Here is a 14,496-nt window from a genome sequence, read left to right on the forward strand (position 1 = left end):
TAGTCTTTGTTTTCCTAGAAAAGATACTGATACAATAAATAATTGTAAAAGGTTTTCACAAATAATAAAGAAACATCTTCATATCTGTAATTCTTATATCAAGTCTGAGAATATATCCAGATTCTGGACTTTTTTTGACCATGTAAAGCTTGTATGCACACTCTGTTCCTTTTATTCTGGCTTGTCAGACAGGCTCAGAAGCAGATATGCGACCGTATGGTAACTGCTTACAGTGCTGGTTCATGCTGTGTACTCCTTCCAGGCAGGTTTGTCAGTTTACAAAGCTGATATTAAATTGTACTTCTGGTGGTTCACACTGCATCTCTCTCTCTCTCTCCCAGGCTTTAAATTCTGAGCCAGTACATACCCTGGAAAGAAAAAAAAACGGATACAATGAGCGAGAGCAGCATGGGAATATCTGTGTTGTGGGAGAAAACATATGCATATGTATTTTCCCGCACAAGGTAAATAATTCTCATTACTATGCAACCACGAGTGCTGGCATAGTCCGACTTCAAAGAATATTTCATAGCAGAAGCAAAGCATCTGTATGCCAAGCTTAAAGAAACAACAGTGGTGGGCAACATTGTGAATCACACTGAGATTTCTTTGTAGCCTACACACAAAAGTGTTGCATGTGAATATTATTTCAGTCATTTAAATTCCAAATTACTGAAGTTGCAGCGTGCAATTTCCATTTTATTGTAGGTTTAATTTTTTTTTAATCTTATTTAACACAAGAGAAGCTTAAAAGGACAAAAACATTTCACAAGTGCAATTTATGGAGGATCTCGAAAGTGGATTGAAATTGCTTTTGACTGGCTGCCCCTCACAGAGCCTAAGATGGCCCTGTTAAAACTGTGTCTAAAACTGAACCCTTAGAGCAGTACCAATGTTGATCTTTTTTGCTTATAGGGATTGCTTTCACGTATACTGACCTCATTATTTAAAACCCTGGCAATGTTTAATATGAGAATACAAAAACACTCACACTAATGGCCAAAACTCCTGTCAGTTTGTCAAAAAGCACCTTTTTCTTGCTTACACTTGAATTATCCTTGATCACATGCTTAGAGAACTAATATCCTCTGTAGTCTAGCTCCCAAAAAGGCTTTAAATGCCTTTTTTCAGATTAGTGTGCTATTTTCTTTGAAAAACAAGAAAACGAAGACTGCATTGCAGTGAGATTTTCCCTGTGGACAAACAATCCTAATATATGAGCTGATTGAATCGACAGTTTATTATGCACATATGATCTTTAGGAGGTGAATGGAAGTGGTCGGGGATTTCATGAAGCCCAAAAGGCCTCCTGGGAAATACCTTTTACTCCAAATTGGTGTTCTTCAAGAGACTGGTTAGTCCGCTTCCATGTTACTGCTGTGGGAACTCAGTTTGAGTGGACAGACAGAAAATTGAAACATAATGAGGAGAAAAGCAAGATAGAAAAAAAGAGAGAGAACAAGCTGCCGGTGAATATCAGCCTGATAAAGACCTTTACTGCCCCCCATTGGTGGACATCTTTTACAATGAAATACTGCCAGGAAGACAGAGGAACATGCACACCTCTTTTTTCATATAGTTTATATAATCATTATTTGTGCTAGAGTCCTTTCTAATCTTTTGACGATGCAATATTCACTGAAAACTGCTGTTTTCACTGCTGTTGAATCTTTTAGCTGAACACTATTTGTGCCACGTTGACTGAATGGTTACTGCTTATAACATTTTCATTTGTTGCCAAGCTAACTTTGGCCAATAAATCCAACGGTCCTCCATCTTTGCTAGCACGCTGCTCACACTTTTAGCTGAAAAAGTAGGGCTCTCGTACATTACACTATGTCTGAAACCTTCAGGCACTACAGTGTTGTCTCCTAGCAACCAACAAAAAGGTTTGGCAGTGCAGAGTGAGGTGACATTATCCCAAACCACCATCCAGCGATTCCATCTGTATAGTGAAGTATTTGCATGTCTCTTTACTGCAAGGAATATGTGGCTGAAGGCCACAGAGGAGCGGTTAAATTTGCTTAGACCTGCCACATAAGTGGTCCTTAAATGACACAAAATGGTTGAGAGATGGACTATTTTACCAAGCTGGGCAAGGAGATCATAAAAAGTTGCCAAATAACAAGATTAAGAAAATGCAATGAAACAAAAACTTTATCCTGGTGTCCTCCGATGCTGATGACTGTATTTTTTTCCCTTCAGTATCTACAGAAGCAGATGAACCTTTAGCAGCTTACCTTGGAGTCCACATGGATGTATTATACTCTCACTTAGAAGAGGGATGGGATACAAGGAATAAGTATTTTGAACCAGTAAAGCAGCTTAAGCTGTATTTTATGCCTGCTGCATTCCTGGAGAGATGCACTGAATCTTAGTCGTGTCAGATTTGCACTGCTCTGGCACTGTACTATCCTTACATTTCTTTTGTGCCTTGAAGAAAGGATGAGTTGACTTGGTGTTGTAACGCAGTGGGATAAATGTGGAAACAGTGTAGAGCAGTTCAGCTCAGCGGGGGGGTGAGAGTTCAGCTTTATCTGGGAGTTTGGTTCCAGTAGGCAAGCTTAATAGGTTCCCAGAGCATCTACCTATCAGTCAGTTTCTAATCCAGGGATCAATCCATTAAAGCCCCCTCATTCCCCTGTGGTACAGTGGACTAAAGGGAATTCTTGGAGGTCAAATAGCCACATGCTATTTTTACCGGCAGTCTCTGGGGCTGAAAAATGAAGCTGATGCAGAGGAGCCAAAAAACTGCAGTTCCTTGAATAGCCACACGAGGCTTGCTACAAAAGTGAGTGAAAACCCACATAAAAGAATATTTTGATTTAACTTTTGGCTAATTTTCCCCCTCACGTCACGCCTTCATTCTATCGCAGGCCACAGGTATGTGCCATTAGCATGGCTGCTTCAAGTAAGAGGTAAGCTGTAAACCGCCTGAAAGGCATCACCTCAGTTAATTTGAGTGTTTGAGCTGGACCTCACGGTCATGTTTAGAATTGTCTGCTCTGTTTGGCGAGTGACATTCTTGCTCTATTTAGCAGTAATCTCTCCCTTTTCTCATTTCCACAAATGCACATAATCAGTACCTCTCCTTGACTTTTCTCCTTGTGTCTTAGCCCCTCCTACCAACAATAAAAGGCAAAGAGGCAAGGGAGAAACACAAGAACAGAGGAGCTGAGGTAGGAAACATTCTCACCCTGGCACCCCCTTTTAAAATGATGTCAGTTAAATATGAGATTTGACACAACTGTAATATTTCACAGTTCACTACAGGCTATATTTTATGGTCTTACGGGCTTATAACTTGCAAATATAAAAGACTAGCTGCTTGAAGAGTCGTTCTTCGGCCATGGTTCCTATAAAACAGTTGCATGTCAAGCTTCTATATGCTGAGGGTAAAAAAAAAAACACCTTAGCAAAGATTATGCCAATCCTCCTCGCTCCTCTGTCCTCCAAATACATTTTAATAATTGAGACATCTTTCAGTAAGGCGTACTGAGATTGATTTCAGGGTCACAGGCAGGAGGACATATGAGACAAGGAGGCACAAATTAGTGAATTGAGAAAAGCCCTCTGTCTATGTAATGCACCCGGACAGAATATGGGTACACATTAATAACTGTTCTTGCTAGAGTTAGCATCATAGGAGCTGCTGTAATGGTAAACATAAAGGTTTCCAAAGGAGGTTCAACAAACTATTATGTGACATCACAGTGACGACACCCATGTTTAATAAATGGTTTGTGAGCCTTAATTGGCCCCATGAACTGTATTATAGTTATAGGGGTCGTAGTAACTCAGTTAGCTTTTGGACAAACCCTCCCAAGAGCCTGTGATATCTAACAATTCTCAGGGTCACTGGGGCAAATAAAATTCTAGTCCAAGTGACAACCTTACAGCAAGCTGACATTCAACTCTCCAAAGTGATTATGATATGATGTGATGTATGAAATTGCTGATGGATCTGCTGTGTGGCAAATAGAGGCTGACTTCATGCACACTGCACCGGAAATCCTGAAAAAATAAATTCAATTCCTAGACGATTTCATCTTATACACACACTGCTAACTATAAAAATGTTTACATTAGGTTTACTGACTACAGTCATGGTAAAAAGAAAGTACATGCTCTGTGATTTCTAAGGTTTTTCATTTCAGGACAACATAAAAAAAATCTAATCTTTACCAGGTCTTAAAACTATGTAAATACAACCTCAGATGATCAGCAACACATCAGATACTACCCTGGGATTGATTTGTTATACAAAAGCTAAGCCAAAATGCAGAAGCAGTGTGTGGAAAACTAAGTACATGCCATGACTGAAGAGCTTGTAGAATCACTTTTAGCAGCAAAAACCTGATGTAATAATTTTCTGTATGCCTTTATCAGTCTCTCACAGAGGGGGATTTTTGTCTCCCCCTTTGTGAGAGATTTTGCAATGTTGTTTCCGTTCATCGAAGTTTGAGCATTAGTTTATGCACAGCTCTCCCACCACAGCATTTCAATCAGCTTGAGATGTGGATTTCTTAATACTTTTGTTTTTCAGCCACTCTGTTGTAGATTTGTTACTCTGTTTGAAAACATCTTCCTGTTTTATGACATTTTGGCTGAACTTTAGCTATCAGACAGATGGTCTTAGCTATTCAAAGGACATTGTTCCAGATGTTTTGTGGTTTATTTAGATTCAACAAGTTGCCATGTTCATTTGAGAGAGAAGAGGCTTTATCCTGGAAACCCTTCAATTCAGTTTTATTTATATAGTTCCCTCAAGGCATTTTTAATTGTGAGGTAAAGATCCTACAATAATACAGAGAAAACAGAGAAAACTCCAACCATTATGTTACCCCCTACGAGCAAGCGCTTTGGCGACAGTGGGAAGTAAAAACCCCCTTTCAACAGGAAGAAACCTCCAGCAGAACCAGGCTCAGGGAGAGGCAACCATCTGCTGTGACCGGTCGGGGGTTAGGGGAGGAGACAGGACAAAGACCCACTGTGGAAGAGAGCCAGAGATTAATAATAACTAATGATTCAATGCAGAGTGGTGTTGAGTCAGAGATGTAGCTGTTGAGGGGTTTTTTTCTGCATGTTCTCTGAGAACTGCATCATCTGATCTTGAGGTGAATATGCTGGGTTGTCTACTCCTGGGACAACCCCATAAAACTGTTAAAACCCCAGCTTCTATAGAGGTGCTCACACTTGCTGATGATCAGTTATTCAAGTGGGAGTTATTCCTATTGAAGCAGTGAGGGTGTACTTAGTCTTTCACCCACAGCTTCTGCAGTTTGGCGTATTTTTTGTAAAAGAAATCACGACATGGTGTAATGTGTCATGATTTGTAGAAGGTTTTATTTACCTAATTTTACGTAATTAAGCACATTTTAGTGGATTATTTTTATTACATCCTAACATATAATACCTGTAAAAATGTGTGTTTATTTTTACCATGACTTTATAAATTAAATTATAGTTTTCATCACTGAATAGACCATAAGTACATCGGCATGCTGCGCGTGTGTGTGTGTGAGAGAGAGAGAGAGAGAAATGGCAGAAGCCAGACAAAGGGTGTGATTGTGTTTGAAGTGTCCCTTGTCTTATATTTATAAAGGCATTAATATGCATTTGATCATGAAAATACAAAGCAAGGCATTGAAAGGCATTTGGGGTTTTGTGCCCACCAAATGAAAACAAAATGCTTTCGTAAGTTTGCATTTTCATTTGAATTGCATCTATACACCATTTCCACACAGGCAAGGAATAAATCTACTCACAGAGTGTGAGTTTATTTTACATTACACCTCCATGTCTCTCCACCTTTTCAAGTAATCCCCAGTGCCAAAGCCATCACAAGGATATACAGAGGGAGAAAACACACACACCCACACTTAGATCACCACTAGTCTCTAACGTGACATGCATATTTTATAGACAACCTTTCACTCCAATCCTATTCCTGAACCCAAGGGGGCATTCTGGTTAAAAGTCACATTGACTAGGCAAACATTTTCTTCCTGGCTGCCAAGAACTAAACAGGATGTGTGATAACTGGTTGGATCATTTGTGTAAATGTGCATGCAGTGCTGCTCAAATAGCAGTACTGGTATTTTTGGATATAATTTGCTGTTGACAACATGCAGTCTTAAAACTAAATCCTTGATAAATAAGGTCTATATAGTTTTTAAATATTTAACAATGCTATATTCTATATTGCTTTAAACAATGTAAATGTTACTGAATGACAGCAGCCTGTGATTTTTAGGTCAGTGTTGAGTAATTTTGTTACATAATAGATTATTTCCATCAAAACAAATGAGAATGGGCCATCCAACACAGCCATCCATGTTTATTAGTGTTCCTGATGTTAAACTTGGTTCAATGCTGTTCTACACTGGGTCTTTAGGGAGAAAGGACAGAGAGCGCACATGATGTCTGCCATGCTTATAATTAGGTTGGATGTTATTGTAAAAGCCCCAGAGGTAGAAGTGAATGGAGAAAAAAAAGCATACATGGGAATACCATCCCCTTAGGAGACATGTGATTAAACCTTGAAATTCACAAACACTACCAAATTAACAAGGCACTGACTTCTTAAAGCTTAGAAAATGTAAAGAGGATCTATTGTGCTTATTTCTAGCTCCTTTTTAAAAAATCTTGGGCACTTATTTAACAGTCCATTGACTATGACCAATTCACGGTTACCTCAAGGCGCTTGACATGGGACTGTATAGCTCTAGGCTCTACAATGTTAGAAAGAAAAGCCCAATCAGATTATCCCCAATGAGCAAGTACTGGGAGAAGCTTCCTGACTCAGGGAGGTGCAACCACCTGGTGCAACCAGTTAGACGTGAGGGGAAAGAGAAGTGTGAATAGATATAGAGAGGCCATGAAACGCAAACAGGAGGAAAAAAAACACTAAACCCCTACTAATCCTGGGTGTCTGACAATCTCTAAAAAAACTGAAGTGAAAAGTCTTTTATGCTAGTCAGCAGACATCCTCATTATTGTGTCTGAGTTGCCGGTCTATCCCACCACTAAAAACCTCAAGGAAAGCGAGAAAATTGTGAGCGCATTTCCAAGATTCTTGCCTCCTTGGAGTCGTTACCAGTGGTGTTCAAAACTTTTTAAAATTTTATTGCTTGTTTTCTTACATCTTCAACCTTCTCACCTCTCACACCCCGCTGGTACACTTAGATCTCCAGATGAGCTCTTGCTGTCAGGCCCCAGGGCAAAGCTTGAGACAGAGGGTGGTAAAGCATTTGCCTTGAGGGCTTCAAAACTGTGGAATAACACGCCTCAGAGAAACAGATGAGATACCTTAGTGACCTCTTTAAAAAAAACAAATTTTATAAAATATGTTTTTCTATTACGTGCATACTAAGGGAGAGGATGAAAGAAATGCTATGGATTACGTTGGTTCGTGAAGCTAGTAAAACACAGGCTAGCTCAGACACTCTAGACGACTAGAATCAGATATCCTGATCCTGGTGAGCACATAGAGCTTTGAGAACATCCTTAAATGCAGAGAAAATTTTGCATCCTGTGCTTAAGGAAACTGCATCATTTCAGAAAATATTACTGGCTCAAAAGCATACATACACCCCCACTTGTGATTGGTTAAATGTACTTTAACAAGATGCACCTCGACCAGATGCTCTTGGTACCCAACAACAGTCTTCTGGTATAATTCTGGCGGGATATTGGGCAGTATTGGTACAGTTCATTTAAATTGGTTGTTTTCCTGGCACAGACTAAGCTTTTAAGCATAATGCACACATTTTCAATAGGGTTGAGGTCAGAACTTTTGGAAGTAATCCCAGAAAGTTAATTTTAGCCTAGTCATGGTAGCCTAAGGAGCTTGGAAAGCTTGGACTTCTGTTAAGTTTCATGAAGACATTTCACCTCTCATCCAAGAGGTTTCTTCAGTTCTGAAAATTGATGCTTGTCTGGGATCATTGATCTCATTGGAGTCCCACTTGTGTTCAAGTTTAAATCATCTAGCTGTTGATTTCAGGTAATGTTAAAGAATTTGGACGTAGTTCTCCTATTTCATTATTCAGTACAATTGGTGGAGTGTACCAGTACCACTGGCAGCAAAACAGCCCCTGAGCATGATACTACCACCACCATGCCTGACAGCTATTACAGTTTTCTTAGGTTTGAAAGCCTTACAGTTACATACTTCCAAACATACTTCTTGTCATTGTGGCCAAATAACTTAATCTTTATCTCACCTGAAGATTAAAAAAAAACTTTTCTCCAAAACACATTTGGCTTGTCCATTGGGGCAACTGTAATTTTTACTCAAGCTTGAAGGTGTCACTTTTGGACCAGCGACTTCTTTCTTGGTTAGCAGCCTCTCAGTCCATAGTGATGTAAAACTTGTGTCACTTGTAGACATTGATACTGGTGTTCCAGCAGGGACCCAGTTGATGTCAATAATAAATTTAAACTTGTGCACCCAATTTAAGCTGTACAAGTATTACATTCTGGAAAAAGAAGAGTTCAAGGAAAACATAAAAAGAACAAAATACCATAGCAATCATTCCCATGATGCGTGTATGTAAACCTAGGACCAAAACTGTACATGAGAGACTTTTGAAGCCTTTCCCTCTCACATAAACTGGCCTTTGTAAAAGAAGATGAGCAGGGTGTGATTGTGAACGTCACATCTACTTCAAATGTACACAAGGCATTACATATCTGACTAAAAGGAATGCCTGTTCACATTTCTCCATATACTCAGTTTTTGTTGTGCAGAGTTTTATGCATCTGGACTTGGCTCTGTGAAGGCCATAGCATATGATTTGCATTATTTTCATATTCATCAAACAATTCATTTGACCTCTTGTGCCCTGCATGGAAGCATTTGCATTTGTTAGTGTATGAAGACTGATTTATTCAGATTTCTCCTTGAAGTTTACATCTATTTCTGCATATTATTTACAATTAGTCACAAAACACGGCATTGTGTCCAGCAGTTCATATTATAAATCATATTAAAAACAGACGGTGTGTTTTCTAGACAAAATTCCTCATACCAGTGATTGTGCATTTCAGTTGTTTTCTGCTAAATATTCTAAAAAAAGACCAGCTTTTGTCTAGAAATGAAAAGGTGCTACTGAAAGAAAGGAAAACATTGCTGACTGTAGTGCTGATATCTGAGCTTGTGAAATGCCCCTCCTCCGTGCGGTGAGAGAAAATGCCTTTTTTGGTGCAACGATTGAGATGATCTACTACGAATTTCATCCTACACAGAAGATTAATCAAATTCAAATGGCAAAATGAATGATTGTTGGAAAAAGTCCCAAATGCGTAACTGCCCTGCAATTTTCACGACAGGAACTCATCAAATCATATTCCCCGTGGAGTGGAGGTGTTGAAGGCACATCCACTCACACGTTCTATCTTTGTGTCTGTGTGTAAGTCCCTATCGTTCTCTAAAATATTCCATGAAGCAGAAAAAAGGGGGTCTGAAGGACAGCTGGGCATGGCCAACCTGCTGAGAGAGAAATTAAATGTACTTTCTTCACCAATCAATACCCCACTGTGTGGCGATGATAGAAGGTTGTTGGGGTAAGAAATAGTGTGTTTATCTGACATGACATTGTCCTTAGAGCTGCCAGGGTCATCACACACACTGCATGTGCAAACATTAGCTAAAAGTATTAGATATCTCATTAAATCAGCCTTTGTCTCATCTGCCCCTGAGTGATCTATAATAAATTCATTCTTTTTTTTCATAAGCTAATAAATTTATTGATTGTCCCCGGAAGGAAGGAATTTTAAGTGTATAATAATGAAACAAAAGTTGTTCTTATACAGCCCATGGTGCTCACACCATCATTTTTCTTTTCATGCAACTCATTTTCATCCATTCTGAAAATTAATTTGAAATGTCAAAGTATTCTGGAGTGCTTAGCTGCCTTTGCAGCAGAAACGGTATACTAAAATAGTTACAGCCTTCATCCCCCTCCGCACATTTTCAACTATGCATGCCTACTAACTATCACATTCCCGTACATCACCAAGCTACAGGTTTATGGTCTCAGAATATTCTGACATACACATAGTGAGAATGTACTATAGAGGCCAATAATGGTGGCCTAAAGTTTCCCAGAGCATTTATGGATGTCTGCCATATAACATCCCCTTGCCCTTTAAAGAACACCATGTCTTGACCGTCCACAAATGTTCTATTAATCTTACAAAGTGATATCCTTAACTCCAAACTCAGAACATTCTGAAATCATATTTCTTCTTTTAGCTGGGGTGTTATGTAATGTAAAGAAAAAAAAATAGTCATAACATATTGTGTATTCTGGTATAATGCTGTAATGGGACCAACCGAGAATCGGATGCCTTTTTTTGTTCACCAGTTTCAGTCATCTGGTTCTGTTTGCAGACATTTTTTGATGTTTATGTCATCAAGAGAACCATATGAGAACATTTTTCCAAAAAGCCTTCTGTGTGGTTTTCCCAACAGTCCCAAATAAAACATACACATGTCACTATCAGGGAACCACAAGAGAATTCCTGTTGATATTCCAAATGTTCTCTTTATAAATCTGCAGTATGGGCATAACTTAGTTGCAATGAAAAATCCCCTTAAAGTCATGTGTTATGACTAACTTTTACCCATAGGTGAACATTTTTATTAAGTCCTTAAAAAGGTACTCATGTGACCAACAAAGGCCCATGAAGGAATGTTATAATGTCAGCAACTGTTAGTTGTCAGAGTGACAATGGCTGGTTGGACAAATTTAACATACTAGAACACGCCCATGCTACAATATTCTTTGGACTATTCTTGCTTTTGCCAAATTGACATTCTTACTCGCACTGTAAAAAAAAACAGGGGGGGGTACATGTCGTATGCGCGCTAAGAATTGGTCATTGGAATTGGTCATTTTAGCCCATTGCTAGTCACTTCCTAGGCAATGTGTCATCATAATATATCATGCATAATTCAACTTTTGTAGATAACAATAAGATGTTAATGTTGAAAATTAAAACAATATAATGTTTTAATCAAGTGTTATTGGTAGATTATTGGGTTAATTTAGCTTGATGCTAGGTGGTTGCTACACAATGACACAATAGACCATTATCTTAAACAGATAATGGTCTACAAGGAGTTTGCGGACAAAGAAACAAACATACAAACATACAAACAGGAGTAAATATCGTGTAAGGCCTGAGTCCCCCTGACCAGGCGGTGACTCCGTGCCAACCAGGTAAATAACGCTAAGCTGTAGCAATGCAAACTAGAAATGGAGACTATTCACTCTCAAAGTCAAATTTGTGCCATACTCCTGCAAATAACACATTTCAAAAGGGACAACTTTTGCTTTGAAGGCAAACAGTTTCCGTCTCTGGTTTGCATCACACATTTCACAGAAAAGTCAGTATTGCTGGAAACTGTGACAACCAGCTAGCAATCAAAGCAATAGCAAGGTGTCACTTCAACTCCTTGCGATTTCATGGTAGTGACTGCCAGCATGAAAAAAGCAATTGATTTCACAGAAACTGCCAGCAACCACTGGTACATATAAAGGCTCAAATATCTATATACACTCCTAGTAATATTTGGTTAAATGTTCTACAGCAACTTGCACCGCTTTTGGTAGCCATCAACAAGCTTCTAGTATAAATATAGCCAGATATATGATTTGTCGGTGTTCTGGCGAAAAACCTGCTTTTAAGGATAGTCCACAAATTTTCAGTAGGGTTGAGATCAAGATATTAGAGGTCTATTTTAAAAGCTGTTAGCCTGTTATAAAATCAGCTCTGATATGGGTTTAGGACCATTGTCCTTGGAACACAATTCGCAGTCAGGTTTCAACCATCTAGCTGTTGATTTGAGGTGAAGTTGAAGAATTTGGAGGGAGTCTTTCTTTATTATTCTATCCACTTTGTGCAGTGTACCAGTACCACTGCCAGCAGAACACCCGAAGAGTATGATGCTGCTACTACCATGCTTGTTACACTGTTCTTAACAAAAACCTCTTGTAACAAAATAGTTCAATCTTTGTCTCATCTGAAAATAAAACTTTTCTCCAAAACACATTTGGCTTTTCCATGTAGGCATCTTAAAATTTCAGTTAGGCTTGATGGTGTGGGTTTTGTAGCTTGGACTTCTTCCTTGGTCGGCCTCCTCTCAGTGAAACTGGTGCACATGATAAGTATATGTAACTCAAAACTAACCAAAACTCATATGTACATCATCATATTGTATATGTACATCATCATATTGTATGATGATGTACATATTGTATGTACATGATCATACAATATGATGTACATTATTTACATGATGTAAATAATGTAAAATGAATGAACAAATATTAAAATATATAAATTAAATTTAAAACAAATCTACAGAATCTGCCAGAAAACTCACCATTTTACTGGATCATCAAAGTGGTTATGCAGCATGGTCTCTGAATGACATTGCAGATCATCACTATCCAACGACTGTGGAGGAAAAAAACAAAAAAAACCACAAGGACATAAACTTATGACATCAAACAGGGGTACTGCACTGAATACCTGAAAAGGCTGCAACAGCAGAAGAGTCTAACGCAATGGGATAACTGCTCATGTTCATTTGTTGGTCAATAGCAAACATGCTGACAAACACTACTCTCCCCTGAGTGGGATACAAGAACAAATTAAACATGGCACAAACCCAGAGCTGAATTAATCAGATTTAGCTCCTTGATAATGTTGGGATTTTTTGTACTAATGCATCTGCTGCTGCCACAGAAAATAACTCAAAATACTAGCTGCAAATGGTTAAAGGAAAAAAGCCTTCTAAATTCTTTAAGAGACAGTTTGCCTTTTTATCCAAAACATGATACATCCCCTTTGCCATCATGCTTCACACCTGCTGTGAGTGTTTGGAAGCATTCACATGAATAGGATGTCAGAGATCAAAGAACCAGTGAATCATCGTACACATCAAAACCTGAGTTGCTAATGCATTGTTTTGTTCCTGAGAGGCTTTACATTCACCGTGGTGACAGATACATCCAGGGGAAAGTAAGCTGCATGGAAACATTATTATTAAAGTCTTTGGAAACTGCATAAATTCCATGTTCAGCCAAAAATATATATATATAAAAATATTTTTTTTTGCTTGAATATGTAATTTGCTGTGTGTTGAAAAGCACTGATGAGGTGCCTCACCTTGACTGGAAAATATAAATTTAATTATTTAGTTTGACCTGGTTTATGTGACAGTCACAGTGTTTTCCAGTTTATATCGTCGCTATTACAAATTTGTGAAAATTGTTTGGGTGTCTTTTCCTCTTAGATTGAATTTCACATCTTTGCTGTTTCAACACTTTTGGGATATTGTAAGAACCATTGCGGGTGGATCTGGTTGGCAAAAATCTGCCACTTTAAACACAAACGCAGCACTGGCCCACTCTCTTTGTGTGTGGGCGGAGTTGCATATGTGCATACATGTGTGCTGAGTGGGAGCAGGGGCACAGCTGGGGTCTTGGCTTTCTCTTTGAACACCATCTTCATCCTTTTTTACATCTCATTGTAAAACCTCTCCTTACCAAACTCCTAAGCTTCTCATCTCTGTGAAGTATCTCTGTGTCGGGCTCAAGCGCTCTTTTTTCTTTTCCAGTGTCTCCTCGTACTGTTGAGGGTGGGAAAGCTTATGAATATTTTGAAACTGTCTGAAGCGTATTTGGGGGTTCGCTGAGATGTTACTGATGGTACAACGGTGCATTAGATCTTGTGTTTCGCACCTATAAGATTAAACGAAGAATACCTTTAACATTTTATAAAACAGGCCACAAAGAATTTTTGCATGGATTCAAAATTTATGAGGAAAGATTAAAGATTCTGAGAACAGTTCTTGGTAAATTGTGTGGCCTCATTGATTACCCATAATGAGTTTGTGATGACTCCTGCAGGAGGAGGAAATCTCCAGCTTGCAAAACAAACAGAATTCTTGGCTTTATTCCACAGGCAATTCGATTACTAAATAAGATGAGTAGAAAACACCATTATCTCTCAATATGAGCAAATATTTATACACACATGTACTATAAATTTATTTATATTCACCGATTCTTTCTATTGATAATAGTACCATTGTCGGTCTTGCTTGCAATGACCTGCACAGTGATTAAAAAAAGAATTTGATTGATACTGCTTAGTCCATTTTCCTAATATCATGACTTGTATTTCCGGCACCCTGAACCTCTTAGCCTTATCTATGTAAGCTAGCAAAAATGTTTTGAACTTGCACACTCTCCATTTGTCAGACTCTGAATTCACATGTCAGCAAGACATGTGCACTTCTGCTACTTGACAGCTACATTAGGAAAAAAATAATGGCCCTGCCAAGTGGCATTTCAAGCTCTAGATCAGTTTAATTCTAGCCTGTTAAACATCAACCATCCATTCAGGCTGTCAAGCTCCTCTAAGGGGATGATTCAGAATGAGAAGAGACAAATTAAAATGAACTTTGAATTATAA

This window comes from Pelmatolapia mariae, linkage group LG7, assembly GCF_036321145.2.
Source record: "Pelmatolapia mariae isolate MD_Pm_ZW linkage group LG7, Pm_UMD_F_2, whole genome shotgun sequence".
Lineage (NCBI taxonomy): Eukaryota > Metazoa > Chordata > Actinopteri > Cichliformes > Cichlidae > Pelmatolapia > Pelmatolapia mariae.